General features: G+C 45.9%; 1 pseudogene; it reads right to left on the bottom strand.

Annotated features, from left to right (window-relative positions):
- Positions 1 to 4,255: 4,255 nt before the first annotated feature.
- On the bottom strand, positions 4,256 to 4,615 carry LOC138493131 (small ribosomal subunit protein uS10-like; annotated as a pseudogene).
- Between the last annotated feature and the right edge of the window lie 11,734 nt (positions 4,616 to 16,349).

Raw genomic sequence — 16,349 nt, 5'->3', positions numbered from 1 at the left:
GAGGCTGCCCCTGCACTGCTGGGGGGTGGGGGTGGTGGTAGACATGGGTGGGGGCCTGGTGGAGGCTGCCCCTGGTGGCTGGGGGGTGGGGGTGGTGGGAGACATGAGTGGGGGCCTGCTGGAGGCTGCCCCTGCACTGCTGGGGGGTAGGGGTGGTGGTAGACATGGGTGGGGGCCTGGTGGAGGCTGCCCCTGCACTGCTGGGGGGTGGGGGTGCAGGGAGAAATGAGTGGGGGCCGGGTGGAGGCTGCCCCTGGTGGCTGGGGGGTGGGGGTGGTGAGAGACATGGGTGGGGGCCTGGTGGAGGCTGCCCCTGGTGGCTGGAGGGTGGGGGTGGTGGGAGACATGAGTGGGGGCCTGGTGGAGGCTGCCCCTGCACTGCTGGGGGGTGGGGGTGGTGGTAGACATGGGTGGGGGCCTGGTGGAGGCTGCCCCTGCACTGCTGGGGGGTGCGGGTGGTGGTAGACATGGGTGGGGGCCTGGTGGAGGCTGCCCCTGGTGGCTGGGGGGTGGGGGTGGTGGGAGACATGGGTGGGGGCCTGGTGGAGGCTGCCCCTGGTGGCTGGGGGGTGGGGTGGTTGGAGGCATGAGTGGGGGCCTGGTGGAGGCTGCCCCTGGTGGCTGGGGGTGGGGGTGATAGGGGACATGAGTGGGGGCCTGGTGGAGGCTGCCCCTGCACTGCTGGGGGGTGGGGGTGGTGGTAGACATGGGTGGGGGCCTGGTGGAGGCTACCCCTGGTGGCTGGGGGGTGGGGGTGCAGGAAGACATGAGTGGGGGCCTGGTGGAGGCTGCCCCTGCACTGCCAGGGGGTGGGGGTAGTGGTAGACATGGGTGGGGGCCTGGTGGAGGCTGCCCCTGGTGGCTGGGGGGTGGGGGTGGTGGGAGACATGAGTGGGGGCCTGGTGGAGGCTGCCCCTGCACTGCTGGGGGGTGGGGGTGGTGGTAGACATGGGTGGGGGCCTGGTGGAGGCTGCCCCTGGTGGCTGGGGAGTGGGGGTGGTGGGAGACATGAGTGGGGGCCTGGTGGAGGCTGCCCCTGCACTGCTGGGGGGCGGGGATGGTGGTAGACATGGGTGGGGGCCTGGTGGAGGCTGCCCCTGGTGGCTAGGGGGTGGGGGTGGTGGGAGGCATGAGTGGGGGCCTGGTGGAGGCTGCCCCTGGTGGCTGGGGGGTGGGGGTGATAGGGGACATGAGTGGGGGCCTGATGGAGGCTGCCCCTGCACTGCTGGGGGGTGGGGGTGGTGGTAGACATGGGTGGGGGCCTGGTGGAGGCTGCCCCTGGTGGCTGGGGGGTGGGGGTGCAGGGAGACATGAGTGGGGGCCTGGTGGAGGCTGCCCCTGCACTGCTGGGGGGTGGGGGTGGTGGTAGACATGGGTGTGGGCCTGGTGGAGGCTGCCCCTGGTGGCTGGGGGGTGGGGGTGATAGGGGACATGAGTGGGGGCCTGGTGGAGGCTGCCCCTGCACTGCTGGGGGGTGGGGGTGGTGGTAGACATGGGTGGGGGCCTGGTGGAGGCTGCCCCTTGTGACTGGGGGGTGGGGGTGCAGGGAGACATGAGTGGGGGCCTGGTGGAGGCTGCCCCTGGGGGTGCAGGGGGACATGCGTTAGTGGGCAGTAGTGCAAGGTGACATGTGGGTTGGCTGGGGGGCATGGCCATGGTGGATGGGGTGCCTGCAGGACATGTGCAGGGTAGGCCCCTGTGGTGTGGGCCACCTGCAGGGGCCGTGGAGGGTGTAGAGGGAACACCTGGGAGGACCCACACATGCAATTAACGTGTGGTGCTACCCGCGCACCCCTGTAATACACGTACCCTGATGGAATTGCGTGCGATACTTCCCACGCACCCCTGAAATACACGTACCCTGCTGATTTTGCGTGTGATACTTCCCGCGCACCCCTGAAATACACGTACCCTGCTTCTTTTGCGTGTGATACCTCCCGCGCACCCCTGTAATACACGTACCCTGATGGAATCGCGTGTGATACTTCCCGTGCACCCCTGAAATACACGTACCCTGCTGCTTTTGCGTGTGATACTTCCCGTGCACCCCTGTAATACACGTACCCTGCTGGAATCGCGTGTGATACTTCCCGCGCACCCCTGAAATACACGTACCCTGCTGATTTTGCATGTGATACTTCCCGCGCACCCCGATACACACGTACACAGGACAATCACGTGTGGAACTTCCCGGGAACCACTGAAATACAAGTTCCCCGCTTGGCGTTTGCTGTTTGCCAGCCCTGTGAACTGGTCCAGGGTTAGCGCAGCCCTTTGCGATTATTTAGGGATTTTGAAGGCTTTTCCTTGCGTGAGGGCGTTCTTGGGGGCGTAACTGGCGCTGCTGCAGGGTCGCTGTGCCACGCTGCGCCACTGCTGGTTTTGGATGCGAAAATCCATGAATAGGCTGTGCGTGGAAATCGATTTTAGCGCACGCGGCTGGCGCAGACATTCGCACGGGCACGCTGTGCGCCAGTCGTGTGCGCCACTTTTGTGTGAATTTCTATGAATTACCCTGAAAGTGTGACACTTTAAATAAACGTGTTTATTTAGAACGCAATATTTGTGAGGCGCATTTGAAATGGTGAAAGGAATGTGTGACGCTTTATTTACGGCGATATTTTGTAGGACAATATTTTTTAAGGGGATATTATTACGTGACACCATCACAACAATCTCTCTCTCCTCCTCAACATCTTGCCACAAGGTCATAACCAGGGGATCTAGCCCCATCACTTTCTTGTCCCACGCTCTGCACCTAAGCCTCACCTGCACCTCTTCAACGCTTTGCCACATGCTTGTTTTTCCACCTTCTACAGAATCCCCTTTTCAAGCTTAGGGTTATCCTCTCTCAATACCATCGATTTAACCATGTCAGGGTCCAACAAACCCTCTCCCTCTCCACCACTGCCTCCTCCTCTCCTCATTCTCCCCCTACTTCTATTCTTCTATTCACCACATTTTCCTCCTCCGATCCCCACTTTAATCCTCTCCCTGTTATCTCTTGTCTCCACCTCCTTCTTTCTCTCCATCATATTCCTTACCTCCAACACTCCCGTTTCCTCACCATCTTCAACCACTTTGAAACACCTGGTAATTATGCTCCCCACTTCTCTCTGGTAACCCTCCTCCTTAATCACCACCTCGTCCCCTGGAACCCCAGTATCAGGTACCGCCATCTCCTCATGCACCCATGTATTAGACCAGCTTCTTAATCTACTCCGTATATCCCAAGACGTCTGTGTATCTCCTCCAGCCTCGTGGGTCTTACCTTCAGCTTCCTGTCTCCTTCCCATCCCCAGCCTCCCGGGACTCCCTTCCAGCCTCCCGTCTCCTCTTTCAAGCCTCCCGCTTCTAGCTCCTTCTGCTCCCTTCTCCAGCTGTCTCCAAATGAGCTAATTCTTCAAATTCCCAAATGCCTCCTTTTTTGTAGCCTTTTGTAAGTATCTTGGCCCGCCCCAAGGGAAGAGACTGACTTTACTGGTTTCAGATGTAAGCAATCTGGGGTCAGGATAGGGGATTGGTGGTTCTCTGTGCCTGGGTGGTTCTCCTCCTGCTTGTTAGACCCTTGCACCACCCTTGAGGAGGACACCCATGTTGTTGGATTCAGATGTGCATAGTTCTGCTTGGGCCTTTCAGATTGGCTACCCTTGGATCCTAGGCCACATTCTTGCAGTTTGTAATACTTTCGATCTGCTGCCTTGCTGCGGTGGATGTGACCTTCTTACAGGCCATGCGCCATCTTGAATCTTCCCACTGTCTGTGCACAAGGGATGACTGCCTTGTGAATGGCAAACGCTGCACTGTTCTCTCTCTTGCTCACTCCCAATGTAAGATAGTAACTCTGAATGAACCATGGCTTACAAATGCAGACCTTTGCTCTCTCTTACTGATAATCCCTTGTCAGTGCCAGGAGGCCGGTCAGTTGGGTAACATGGGAGAGTAATATATATGTTATTATGTTTCTTGCCTGGCTATTCTATTCCCCAAGTTGGATCGAACCTGTAATTCAAATACACATTGGACATACTATATTAATCATATAACAAACCAACCGTAAAACTCCTATAGACTGCATTTTGATATATTGGATCCAGTGTCTATATAAGCCAAAGCTATGTGACGTTACTGCTTATTAGTATGTCTTCCCAGGGCAGCAGAGAGGCAGAAAAAAGGAACAGGCGAATACACTCTTAGATTCTTTATTTTTTTATTTTTTTGCTAAGTGAATAGATTTTATTGAAATTTAGGTAATTTATGCATCAGCAATTGTAACTTCCACTTCTACACCAGGATCAATACTGATTGATGTGATCTGATTCACAATTTCAGAAGGACTATGAAGGTCAATCAGCCACTTGTGAATTTGCATTTGGAAACAATCCTATGTCTTGGAACCTTCACCACATGGTGTTTTTCTGGTTGTTGTTCGCAGAGTCTTAGTGGGCATACAAACTGGTCCCTTAACTTTCAGGTTCTTCTCCTTGGCACCTCTAATCAGGTCAGCACGCACTTTCTCGAGTCACTTTACATTGTGACTGGTCAGTGTGATTCTGATACGGTGGAATGCTACTTCCTGTTCGACAGGTGCTTTGCCGGCGTATTTAAATGCCATAGCTAGGTTTGTTTCCCAGACGACTTATTTGTCCCTACAAAGACACAAACAGCGGTTAGCCAGAAGCTGGCTTTAAAACTCACTGTGTGGATCGAAAAGTACACTCTTTAATGAAACACTAACCTTTGGTTTGGAAAAAATAAAAACTATGAGATAGCAACAAAAGTAAAGGAAAATAGTGAGATTTCTTAAATTAAAGAACTAGAAAAAGTACAGAAAAAGGAAGTGAGCAAATGGTTCGGAACAACACTCAATAAAGAATTATATAGATGTTGGGAGAATCCCTAGAGGTCTTAGAATCCTCACCACACCATCTTTTGAAGAACAGGATCCCGACATGCTAGGCGAGTGGGGTGATGCTACCAACTATTGCTCAAACATTTTCCTTAAACTGCTTATAAAATATGCCAAAAGTGATCGAGAAAATATTTTTTTTAAATGACTGAAATAAAACAAAACATTTTATTGTTAAATGAGAGTGAAGAGGGCAAGAAAATGAAAACCAATATGAATAACAGTCTAAAAATATATGAAGATGAAAAAAAGCTAAGAAAACAACGCAAGTTTCTACGTGACAAAGAAGATTACGAAAACGGACGTGTTTATACCTTTGCACGCAGGTTCGGTTATTTGAGACAAAAAGCCAAAACTGTGACTGCTGCACCTTTAAGTTACAACGAAAGTACTCTTGACACAATTCCATCCACATCAGAATCGGACATCACAGAGAGTGAAAACGATGAACCGTGTGTACGTTTAAATTCTTTAGAAGAAATAAGGCTACTCTGCAAGGATGGCAGAACAAACAAAAAGACATGAGGAGGAAACTACAACTCAAGTGGACAAGTGAGAGGGGGGAAAAAAACAAGAAGGGGGCATAGGGGTAGGAAATTTAAGCAACAACCTCACAGGGAGATCTCTAGGCTCTGGCAAGTAGATAGTACCATCATGGAAGAAACAAGCAAACGGAAAGTCATTAACTTATCAGATCACATCCTAACGGATGACCAAATTAAAGTGTTAAATTTGGGGCTCAACTTTTTCCTTACAGCCAGGTATGACTATGAGAGGTATGTAGTCAGATTAATACCTGCTGTTCACCCTCTTAGGGATGAGGGTTTTATTTATGTAAAGTAAGACTAATACTGGATTACTAGATACTAATAGGGTGTCCATTGTTTTTGATTAACAGGATTCTCCCCTAAAGAAGAATTATTAATTCCGGCACAAGACAATTTCCCCTGAAGAATGTCCCACATTATTGTATCTGAAGGACAGAAACTTGTACAAGTCGGGTTGTTTACATTACACCAATAGGAAATAGGCCATTAGTAGTGTGGCATAGGAATCAGAGTGTATGATCCTAAAGAAATGACTACAACATTATTCACTTATGGTGTTCTTACTTGTGTGGTTTTAACATATTATATATGTTTTATGTATTATGATCATTTTTATGATTGTTTTTATGAAATGTATTAGATTTAAATAAAGTGTTTGTGATAATTGACACCACTTTTGATGGGGTAAGAGTGTTTAGTGACACCGTTTGAAATACTGGACTTTCTTTTTGTATAAAAAAAAAATCACTATGTACAAACCAGACTCGACTTAGACAGATTCATGTGCAAGCTAGTTCTCAAATAATTCTTTGCCACCAACGTATACTCAAAACCTCCAGTGCCTGCGCAAAAAAGGTCGACCATGGACGTGATATCCCTCTACATCTCTATACAACACAAGTTTGGAATGAAAGCATGTGAATATTTTCTAACACCAGGTCAATCAATTATCTAAAACATACCAACATGATTCTTGGCATGATTGATCTCTGTCTTAATAACAACACATTTCTCTTCAATAACACATTTTTCATACAAACACAAGGGACAGCCAAGGGCACAATATTTACCCCTGCTTATGCAAGCCTAACTATGGGGTACTGGGAAAAATTCAAAGTATGGTCAGAAAAAACCAAGGCTTATACAGAGAATATTATGTTATGGTTGCGCTACATTGATGATCTCTTTATCATCTGGTAAGGGAGTGAGAAAGGATGTGTCAACTTTGTAAAAGAATGGAACAAAAATGACTGCAACTTCAAATTCACAAAAACTCATAGTTCCAACTCCATAGTGTTTCTTGATGTCACAGTAAAAATAGTGGATCACAAGCTATCTGTTAACTGTATAGGAAACCAACAGGCTGTAATGCTCCACTCCACGCCACCAGGGGTCATCACAGAAATCTTATATGAAGCATACCCTACCGGGAGTTTATCAGACTACGAAGGAACTGTACTAATATTCAAGAGTTTGACATAGCCAGTAAAACAACCGCATGGGGCTTTCAAAAACAAGAGTATCCCAAGAAGATCATTGAAAGAGCCTATATAAAAGCACAGTCATTAAAAAGGCATGCCTTGCTAACAGGGCAATTATCCAATATCATCAATAAGACCAACAAAGATGTGACACAACTCATTCTGACATTTGGCACTCATGCACAACCTATCTGTTATATTCTTAAAAAATACTGGAAAATATTGAGAGCCGATAAAGAACTATGTAGGACATAAAAAGAATACCCGGACATCACTTTCCACAAAAGTAGCTCCATAGAAGACACTTTGGTCAGCAGCTTTATGAAAGCAGAAGACACCAATAGAGCCAAAAATTGGTTAGCCACTTGTGGGGAAGGTTTCGTCAAGTGTACACGCTGCAAAATTTGCAAATATGCTCTGAATTGTGACACCTGCAACCATCCAGTATTGGGACACCCTATTACCATAAAGGGAAAGATCACATGTGAATCTGAATTTGTTGTTTATGTTCTTCAATGCCCTTGCAACAAATGGTACGTGGGAAGCACAAAATGTAAACTCAAGATTCACATCCTTCAACATGTAAGAGCGATCTGGAACAATGATGCTGCTTATCCCATGGCCAAACATTTTTCTGAACTACATGGAAGCAATCCTGCAGAACTTTGCTTTTTTGGGACACACATGATTGATACAGAACTAAGAGGAGGAGGTGATAAAGAATGCTTACTCCGACAGGAAGAAACACGTTTCATCATAGACTTTGAGAGTAAAAATCCTGGAGGGCATAATCTCGATGAGAACTGTACACCTTCCTGGGTGTGGAAGGATTCCAATATATATTTTATATCATCAACAGATAACATCACATTTGGACATTTCTATACACTAATACATTATTGAGTAACAAAATGCTTCCCTTTCCAATACCGGTAACAGGTTGCTTTTTTTTCAAATGTTTACCTTTCAGATACCCGTAACGGGTTGCTTTTGATATTTGTTCTATTTTTTTGATCTCTTCCACTATTTATATGCACACATTGTGTACACTGGAACAATCTTATTATGAGTTAGATGTTTACCCACTTGGGATAGTTTTTATCATAGCCAGTTCCCTTGTTCCTACACCCCACTTAACTTGGACAGTTAAGTTTACGTTATATGTATCACCGTCTGTGTCATTTGCCAGCCTACTAGATGTCACATGTCTTAAATGTCAGCAGTAGTGGAGGGTCAAATGCATGCTCAATGCTAAGTATAAATAGACAGCCCATATTGGATCACAAACATTGAACTGCTATAATACAGAACGGGGTTGTGGATATCAGAGCTAGGTCTTTGTACCTCTATAAAATAGATGTTTATGACAAAACAGATACATACGCATTAGACAGCTTCAGACCAGCACTAGACACTTTAGTTATCTATATTGAACTTATTAACAGACTGGGTTTTGGCTCAGAGAACAAAAGGCTGCTACCCTACCCTTACTGTACAGTGGTCATTGGTCATTATTACCAACTTGAGTGTCGTAATAACAAATAGACATAGCATTGCATTGAAAGATCACACCAGGCACTAGACATTCTCAATATATTACACTAGGGACTTTATCTCTAGGGTATACATCTTTGACATATTGTACTGCTCTATCATGCCATGCACTAGTCACTTTGAGCATTAAGCATCAGACACTTTACATTTTTATCGAATGTTTGCAACAGACATAATGTTGCATCTCAAGTGTGGGGAGCATTGGGGGAGATTATGTAACTTGAGCTATAATAAATACGTGGAAAGGCAACACGCGGCGGAGACAAGCCGAGCAGGCTACTAGCTGGCTATACAAGAGTGAGACACCCAAGCAAACTATCAGAGCAGTACTGGGAATGAATGGACAATTACTGGATACCCAAGAAGGGGTCAACAGAGGCTTTTTAGATTTTTACCAGCAACTGTATAGGGATGTCCAGGAGGGTGAAGGGCAGGAGGTGACTGAAATGTTGGCGGATATAGGTCTTCCCAAGTTAGCGACTGCAGAGAGAGAGGCCCTGGAGGTTCCAATTACAGTAGAGGATCTAGAAGCAGTGATTACGCTTTTACCTAGTAGTAAGGCCCCAGGGGTAGATGGACTCCCTTGCGAGTTCTACAAAACATACAGGGCGGAGGTGGTCCCCCCATTATTAGCAATGCTAAATGAAGCTCTGGATAGGGGGATACTGCTGGAGTCCTTGAGGCAAGCGATTATTATCCTGCTTCTTAAGCCTAACAAACTAAGCATGGACTGCGGGTCATATTGGCCGCTATCCATGCTTAATCAAGATAGCAAGATACTGACGGCAGTGTTGGCGAATAGATTGAGACGGTTATCAACAAACTTATATATCCCGACCAGACTGGGTACGTACAGCATAGAAGCATATCTGATAATCTTAGAAGGCTACACCACGTCATAGAACAAACGGAAGAGGACCCACAGGAGGTTGCTATAATCTCATTGGATGCAGTAAAGGCCTTCGACTCAGTCAAGTGGCCTTGGTTGATGGCAGCCTTAAAGGAGTATGGGGTTGGGCCCACGTACTTGAGATGGGCACACTTGCTATACAGTATGCCCCTGGCCCGTGTTAGGACGGGAGCGATAATCTCAGATCAATGGCAGCTTAGTATGGGCACCAGACAAGGATGCCCGTGGTCCCCAATGCTGTTCATTTTAGCATTAGAACCCCTGGCGATATACCTTAGACAACAATATGGAGAGGTGGGGATCAGCACGAAGGGAGGGAAACACTTTACATCTATGTATGCTGATGATATGCTGATGTATCTAAGATAGCCTGAAAAGAGCCTACAGTATATCCTGGAAGTGATGGAGAGATATGCAGTGCTGTCAGGCATAGGTAAATCCCAATAAATCATGTATATTCCTCTTAGGTAGATATAAAGGGATACCACGGGAGTCATTGCCGGTACTACAGATACAATGGGAGACCAAGACCTTTAGGTACCTGGGGATCAAAGATATGGTCGAGGCTGAATACAAACAAAACACTGAGAAGGCAGTGACTAATAATGAAAACAGTATGTGGTTCTGGGCCAAGCTCGCCATGACCATGATGGGCAGAGTGGCATTACTGAAGATGGTGGTGCTGCCTAGGTTGCTGCACTTCTTTGTGAACATCCCATACATGATACCGAAGCGATTCTTTATCAAACTTGAAAGTATATGTAGGGGGTTTATATGGCACAATACAAGAAACAGGATAGCATTGTGGAAGCTGAAAAACACATATGACGAGTGGGGGCATTAAATTGCCCAACTTCGAGATTTACTATCTGGCCAGCCAGCTGCAATATGTAGTTAGATGGTTATCGGAAGACTCAACATCAGAGTCCAGATTGTTGAGGGCTGAGTGTATCCCGTTTTTTAAAAAAAAGAGTGAATATGGATGCCGAAGCTGCAGCAAGATAGGAGGACAAGAATGTTAGATTTGGGATGGAAAATTTGACAAAGAGCTTGTCGGGTCATGGGGAACCCGACCCCACATTCCCCACAAATGCCGCTAGTGGCATTAAAAGGAGTAGACGGGCAATTGAGGAAGACAATCCGAAGCATTGGGAACTGATAGGTATAGCTACGTTGGGAGACATGTGGCAGGAAGGGAAGGCAGTGGGGTTTGACACACTGATGGCAGATATTGGTCTACACCGAGGACAGTATATCACTTACACTAAGCTGGAGCGGAAGCTAAAAGATACGTGGTCAGAAATAGTGCTTGAGGGTCGGCCCGACACGGCCATAGAAACATTCTATGATATATCTGACGTTGGCCATGAAGTTTCCCGAATGTATGAACTACTGATGTCAAGGGTGGGGAAGGAGGTGCTCCAGTTGAGACAGGACTGGGAAGAGGAAGTCGGGGAATCTATGAGTGACGGGTTGTGGAGGAAGGTTCAGAGACACCATAAATAAGTGTCCAGGAATGCGAGGTTGCAGCAAATCCAGTTGGATATTACCCATAGGGCGTATTTGACCCCCCAGAGGATTGTAAAGTTAGTTCATGAATGCTGGGACACAAACATGTCCCAAATGTGGGGAGGTGGATGCAGGAATGATACATATGTTCTGGGCGTGCCCTGAAATAAGGAAATTCTGGGGGGAGGCGGCCCATCTCTTATCTGAGAAAGGGATTAAACTGGAGGCAGAACCTCTGTGGGCATGTATGGTGGGGGGGGGGGGGGGGGTTTCTAGGCTACGTAAACTGGCACATGTCAGCAAACTGAAGGACTTGGCATATATAATGGCCAAGCGTAAAATTGCCATGGCTGGAAGGCAACCAATAGACCGAGGGTGGAAGTGTGGTGGCACGACCTTCAGAAATGGGTGAATACTGAAACAGTGGTGTAGAGTGAAGCAGCCAATAGAGGGGGAGAGGAAGAAGCTAAGACATTGAGGGCCTGGATGCACTTGGTAGCTACTTTGACTGAGGCGACCCTGACTAACCTCAATGACAAGGATTCTTCGGGGGGTGAGGGGAGTAAGGCACCCCAAGATGAGACGGCTGAAGGCGGTGATGGAGAGTAAGCTCGGGATGGGGGAGGGTAACGGGACAGAAGTGGATATAACATGATACGGTATATGACATTTGAATGCTACGACTGATATTCACCGTTTGGTTCTGTTTTGATTGTTGTGTTTGTTTGTTAAAATTAATAAAAAATTGTTTTTAAAAAAAATGTTGCATCTCAAGACCATGCCAGGCACCATCCATTCTAAATATACTGCACTAGGCAATTTATCTCCATTGTTTGCATTTCTGACACATCGACCATGCCATGCACTAGTTAGATTTCACGTCACAATAATTGTAAACGTCATTTCACACCCTACATTTGATGGTTTGCCGATTGATCTGCCATGTGTTTCACTAGTATCCATATCCAGACTAACATAGACTGTAGTATCATGAAGGTGCACACATTTCTATTGAACAGGCATAACTGTGGCCGGTACTTATTGTTTAACTCCATTAGAATGGATGCAATTGTCAACATTCAATTTCACAATTGCATAAAAGTTTACATTGCGGATTGAGGAGTCATACACTTTCTGGACAACGTGACAAACATTAAACAATTAATCTGAAAATGCACTTGTAATTTTACCGAATGTATGTATATAGCGTCTGTGCTACAATGTGCAGCAGAAACTGTAACAATTGTCTAGACTGCTGGCTTAATGGCATTTTCATTCTCTTGTTTTAACAACCCAAGGCAAAATGGCTGACAATTTGTCCAATGTGCGAACCCTTTCTAACTTTCTATCATTCCACTATATGTATGTAAATCACATGGGGGTGGGCATTTTGATCAAGCCACAGGATCGTGGCAGAATAAGTCAAATGCCATCATCTGCTGGCACACACAAAATGGAATGATGATTTTAAAGCAAAATTATGTGTTTTATCAAATAAAAGTTTATAATATTTTTAAACTTTTCAGGACATTGGGCCTCATTACAAATCAGGCGGTAAGGGGTTAACGGCGCCGTAAACAGCGCCGACCCTTACCGCCTGAGTACGAGGTCCCTTAGCGCCATGGCGGATTTAACACCTGCTTTTAGCAGGTGTTAAAATCCATGGCGCTAAGGGACCATGGAGTTAATTACGCCACCGTAATTTACGGTGGCGTAATTAACGCCTTCCCCACTCCCATTATGCCCTATGGGGCAAAAATGGGAATGGGGAAGGGTAAATGGGGATTGGGGACTTACCGCCCGCCAAGGTCGGAATGGGGCGGTAAGTCCGCCAACCACCATGGCGTAAACGTAGTTTACGCCATGGTGGTAAAGTCACGGCCCAGGCGGTAACTTACCGCCTGGGTCGTAATGAGGCCCATTGGCTCCTTATCACCGGATGCTTTGCGGGAGTTCTGCTCGAAAAACAGTGCAACCGCACTGAAATATTGGAGATATATATATATATATATTTATATATATTAAGTGAAAAGCTTTGTTAAAGGGACGTTATGGTTAAGTTGCCCTAATAAAACCTTATGAAATTCTGTGAAAAAAATGTGGAGCATTACAGTTGCAGGGCAAAATCTAAAAACTAAAGAAATTTGCAGTAAACTATGCAACCATAACTCACGCCACCACCATGCACTGCTAAGGCTAACACCCAGGACATCAAATGGCACCAAAGGTTATATCCCTACTTTTTTGTACCTACATTTTGACACTTTGAAAAAATAAAAGTCAGGCCAGATTTGCAAAAGCATGCTTTCAGGTCCTTGCCAATGCTCCTCGCACAAGTTTACTGCAATCCTTTCAGCACTTCGACTGTAGCTGCAAGCAGACTTTTCTTCCCCTTTCAAGCCTATACTGATTTTTTACATTTTGCGACGCCCCTACAATTGTGCCCCCTCATCGCAAACATTGGTGCCGAATCATCAAATGGTGCTAAAGATATAAGTATTTTAAAGATTTTTGGACCCCCATCCAATTTTGCCCTCTCTTGGCAAAACGCCACCAAACGTTGACAAAACATTGAGGGATGGGTCTATATTGTTATTGCAGAATTTCGTGCAGTCTCATTGAACAGCAATAAAGTTATAAGCCATCCAAAAAATGATCTGCATCAACCCTGTAATGCACAAATATGCATGGATGTCCTCGAACATTTGTCAAGTCCCCGAACATCTTATATCTTCTCGAATATAGGAGAAGAAGAAACACCCGATTTATGTCTTTTTCTGGACATATCCCATGATATCTTCATCACCCCTCACCTCCCTAGACGTTGTTTCATTTGTTTGACAAGTGTAATGTGTTTTTAATACGTTTTTACCACAATGTGCATGGTCTAGGTGCGCAGTTCGCAAATTCAACATGGCGTTTGTTTCAAAATTTTTGATGCACCTCACATTTCTCAAATAAACAATCATGGGCCACGTATGATGTCCACAAACGTTACGCTGCTCCCTGTTTGGTCCAGGCATCCGAGCACACACAGAAACACGAATCGGGTCCATGGGCCAAACTGAGATATCACTGATTTTCTTTACCTACTTTTTGCACGTTTTTAAAAAAATCTACTGGACGGAGTAACAATAAATTTGCACAAGCACGCTTTTGGGATTAAGGCCACCGCTCGTTGTGCATATTTGGTGCAAATCCATCCAGCGGTTTAGACTGTAGCTACTAGCACATTTTTTTCCATTCATTTCTATCTGGAAGTTTGGGGGTCCCACTATATCTTCCCCCCTTGACAAACCTGCACCAACCTTTCCAATAAAATATGAATGTCTACAATTTTTTTGAAAAGTTTCTTGCGGATTCCTCAAACGGGGCCAAATTTATAAACTGCCCAAAAACGGCTCTTCCAGTGGCAAAGACACCTTAACCATAACTGCAGGTTCACTATCGTAGACCCTGTAATATAGATATGGGATTCAGCCGCATTGTAGACAGTTACTAATTGAGTCTTGGATGGCCAAGTTCTTTATGATTGTTATCTACCCTACAACTCTGTGACTCCTTAAAGGGGCACTGTCCTTATTAAGCACCATGTGGCAATCCCCTGCCTCCCTCTAGTGGCATGGTGGGCATAGCTAGGGAATCCTTCCCATGCTGCCCCCTGGCCCAGCAACTTATAACTTGTGGTGACACCCAGTCGCCTGGGCACCCTGCTCCACACTCCCTCCCCACCCCCCAATCCACCCTTAAGGTCTGATAGGGATCCTTGTCAAGCTACACAGATGATCTACTGCTTTACATCTTCAATCAATTTGATACCTTGTGCAATTCATTTTTATGAAAAATGCCTCTGTTTGTTCAGGATACACTCAAAATGTAAGCAAAGGAGAATTTGCTCTATTGAACATATTTTGCAGTAAAGTGATGTAGTGGGCCAATTATTGACTAGAGAGCATGTGCAGACTCTGCCCCCCTGCCCTCCTCAGAAGAAACAAAATGATAAGATAAGAAAGGACACATTCGAAACTGCACTTTAAATTCTCTTGGAAAGGCAGCTGACACAAAGAATAGTTATTTTTCTGCCACACAAGCAGGGAACAGAGAAGGCATTAGCTTGCACAATTAGTGTTTAAAAAAATAGATTGGGTGACAGGAAGGCATCTACACAAGATAGGGACTCACTACACAAGTAGGGCAGAACAATTGTATGCAGATAAGGTTGCTGCTACCCATAGGAAGGGAGATCGTGCAACAGGCATGCACCAGGAAATCAGTAGATAGCAAAGCACATGTGTCCTGCAGAGGAATAATGTGACAAGCAGTTGCCATTTTAAACTGCACCAACACAGCAGAGAATTAAGCTCTGCAACTTTAATAGAGGACCCAGCTAAGCACACTATTTGAACAAATACATTTAATTCAGAAAAATGTTGTGGTAGCTGCCTCAAAAGGAATGTCAAAGCCCAGGGCAGGTAGAACAAGATACCATTGTGAGCGTTCAACTGTTAAGGTAAATCAAGTATGACAACACAGCAGACTATTTGAAGTCCATGCGATCAACTGAATATCCCAGGAAATTTCACAAGTAGTTGGCAGATTAATTTCTCAGCGATCGGCTAGGCATGACAGAGAATCACGGATGCGACTAAAAAGACAAATAATTACTGTGCACATGGTGAAAGCAGCATGATTTATAATAACAGTATTCATGAATGTGTCAAGAACAGAATGGCACAGGGTACTGTTGCAAGAATAGGGAGGGCCAGAATTACTGGATATTCGTCTTAGATAAAGAGTTATCCAATCATTATTGATGGACACATAGAATTATATATGTAGCTTAGTAGAGGGAACCAATGACCAGGAGCAATATGTTTTCATAACTCAGTGCTCATAATGACACCGGAATTACTATATAAACTGCTGTTGCTGTTTCCTGTTGAAATGTTGGAGAAAATGTTGAGTGAGAGCTTGGCTGTTAATCTTGTTTTTCCCCCAGCTTTACATTGCAAATAAAGCTGGGTTACCTTGCATTTGGTATACCACAATCCACTCTGTGGTGTCTCTTTATTGGCAAACACCAGTTAGAGGGCTAGATGGTTTTGGGCCCCTGTTTTCATCTGGTAGCAGAGAACAGTTGGAGTTTTGTGGACTTTTGGACAGCGGATCGGTCAGGAGAGCAGATTTGTTGTTGTTGTGCACAACTTAACAGGAGGACAGCAGGAGCCAGCTTTGGAGTGTAATCCTGCCTGGTCTTCCACTGCCCGCTGGAAGCAACAGGAGGAGCTGGCAAATTGAGGGGACCCCAGTGCCCACAATTCTCAAAGGTCCACGGAAAGTGAGTATGCTATGTGCATGGTAACGTTTGGGGGTTGGGAAATTTATTGTATGGCATTTAAGAAACAGTGAAAGTGATAAAGGATATCCCTAGACAAGGT

The sequence above is a fragment of the Ambystoma mexicanum genome, chromosome 10, assembly GCF_040938575.1.
Source record: "Ambystoma mexicanum isolate Mex_15411 chromosome 10, UKY_AmexF1_1, whole genome shotgun sequence".
NCBI classification, from domain to species: Eukaryota; Metazoa; Chordata; class Amphibia; order Caudata; family Ambystomatidae; genus Ambystoma; species Ambystoma mexicanum.
This window is presented reverse-complemented; position numbering and strand designations above follow the sequence as displayed.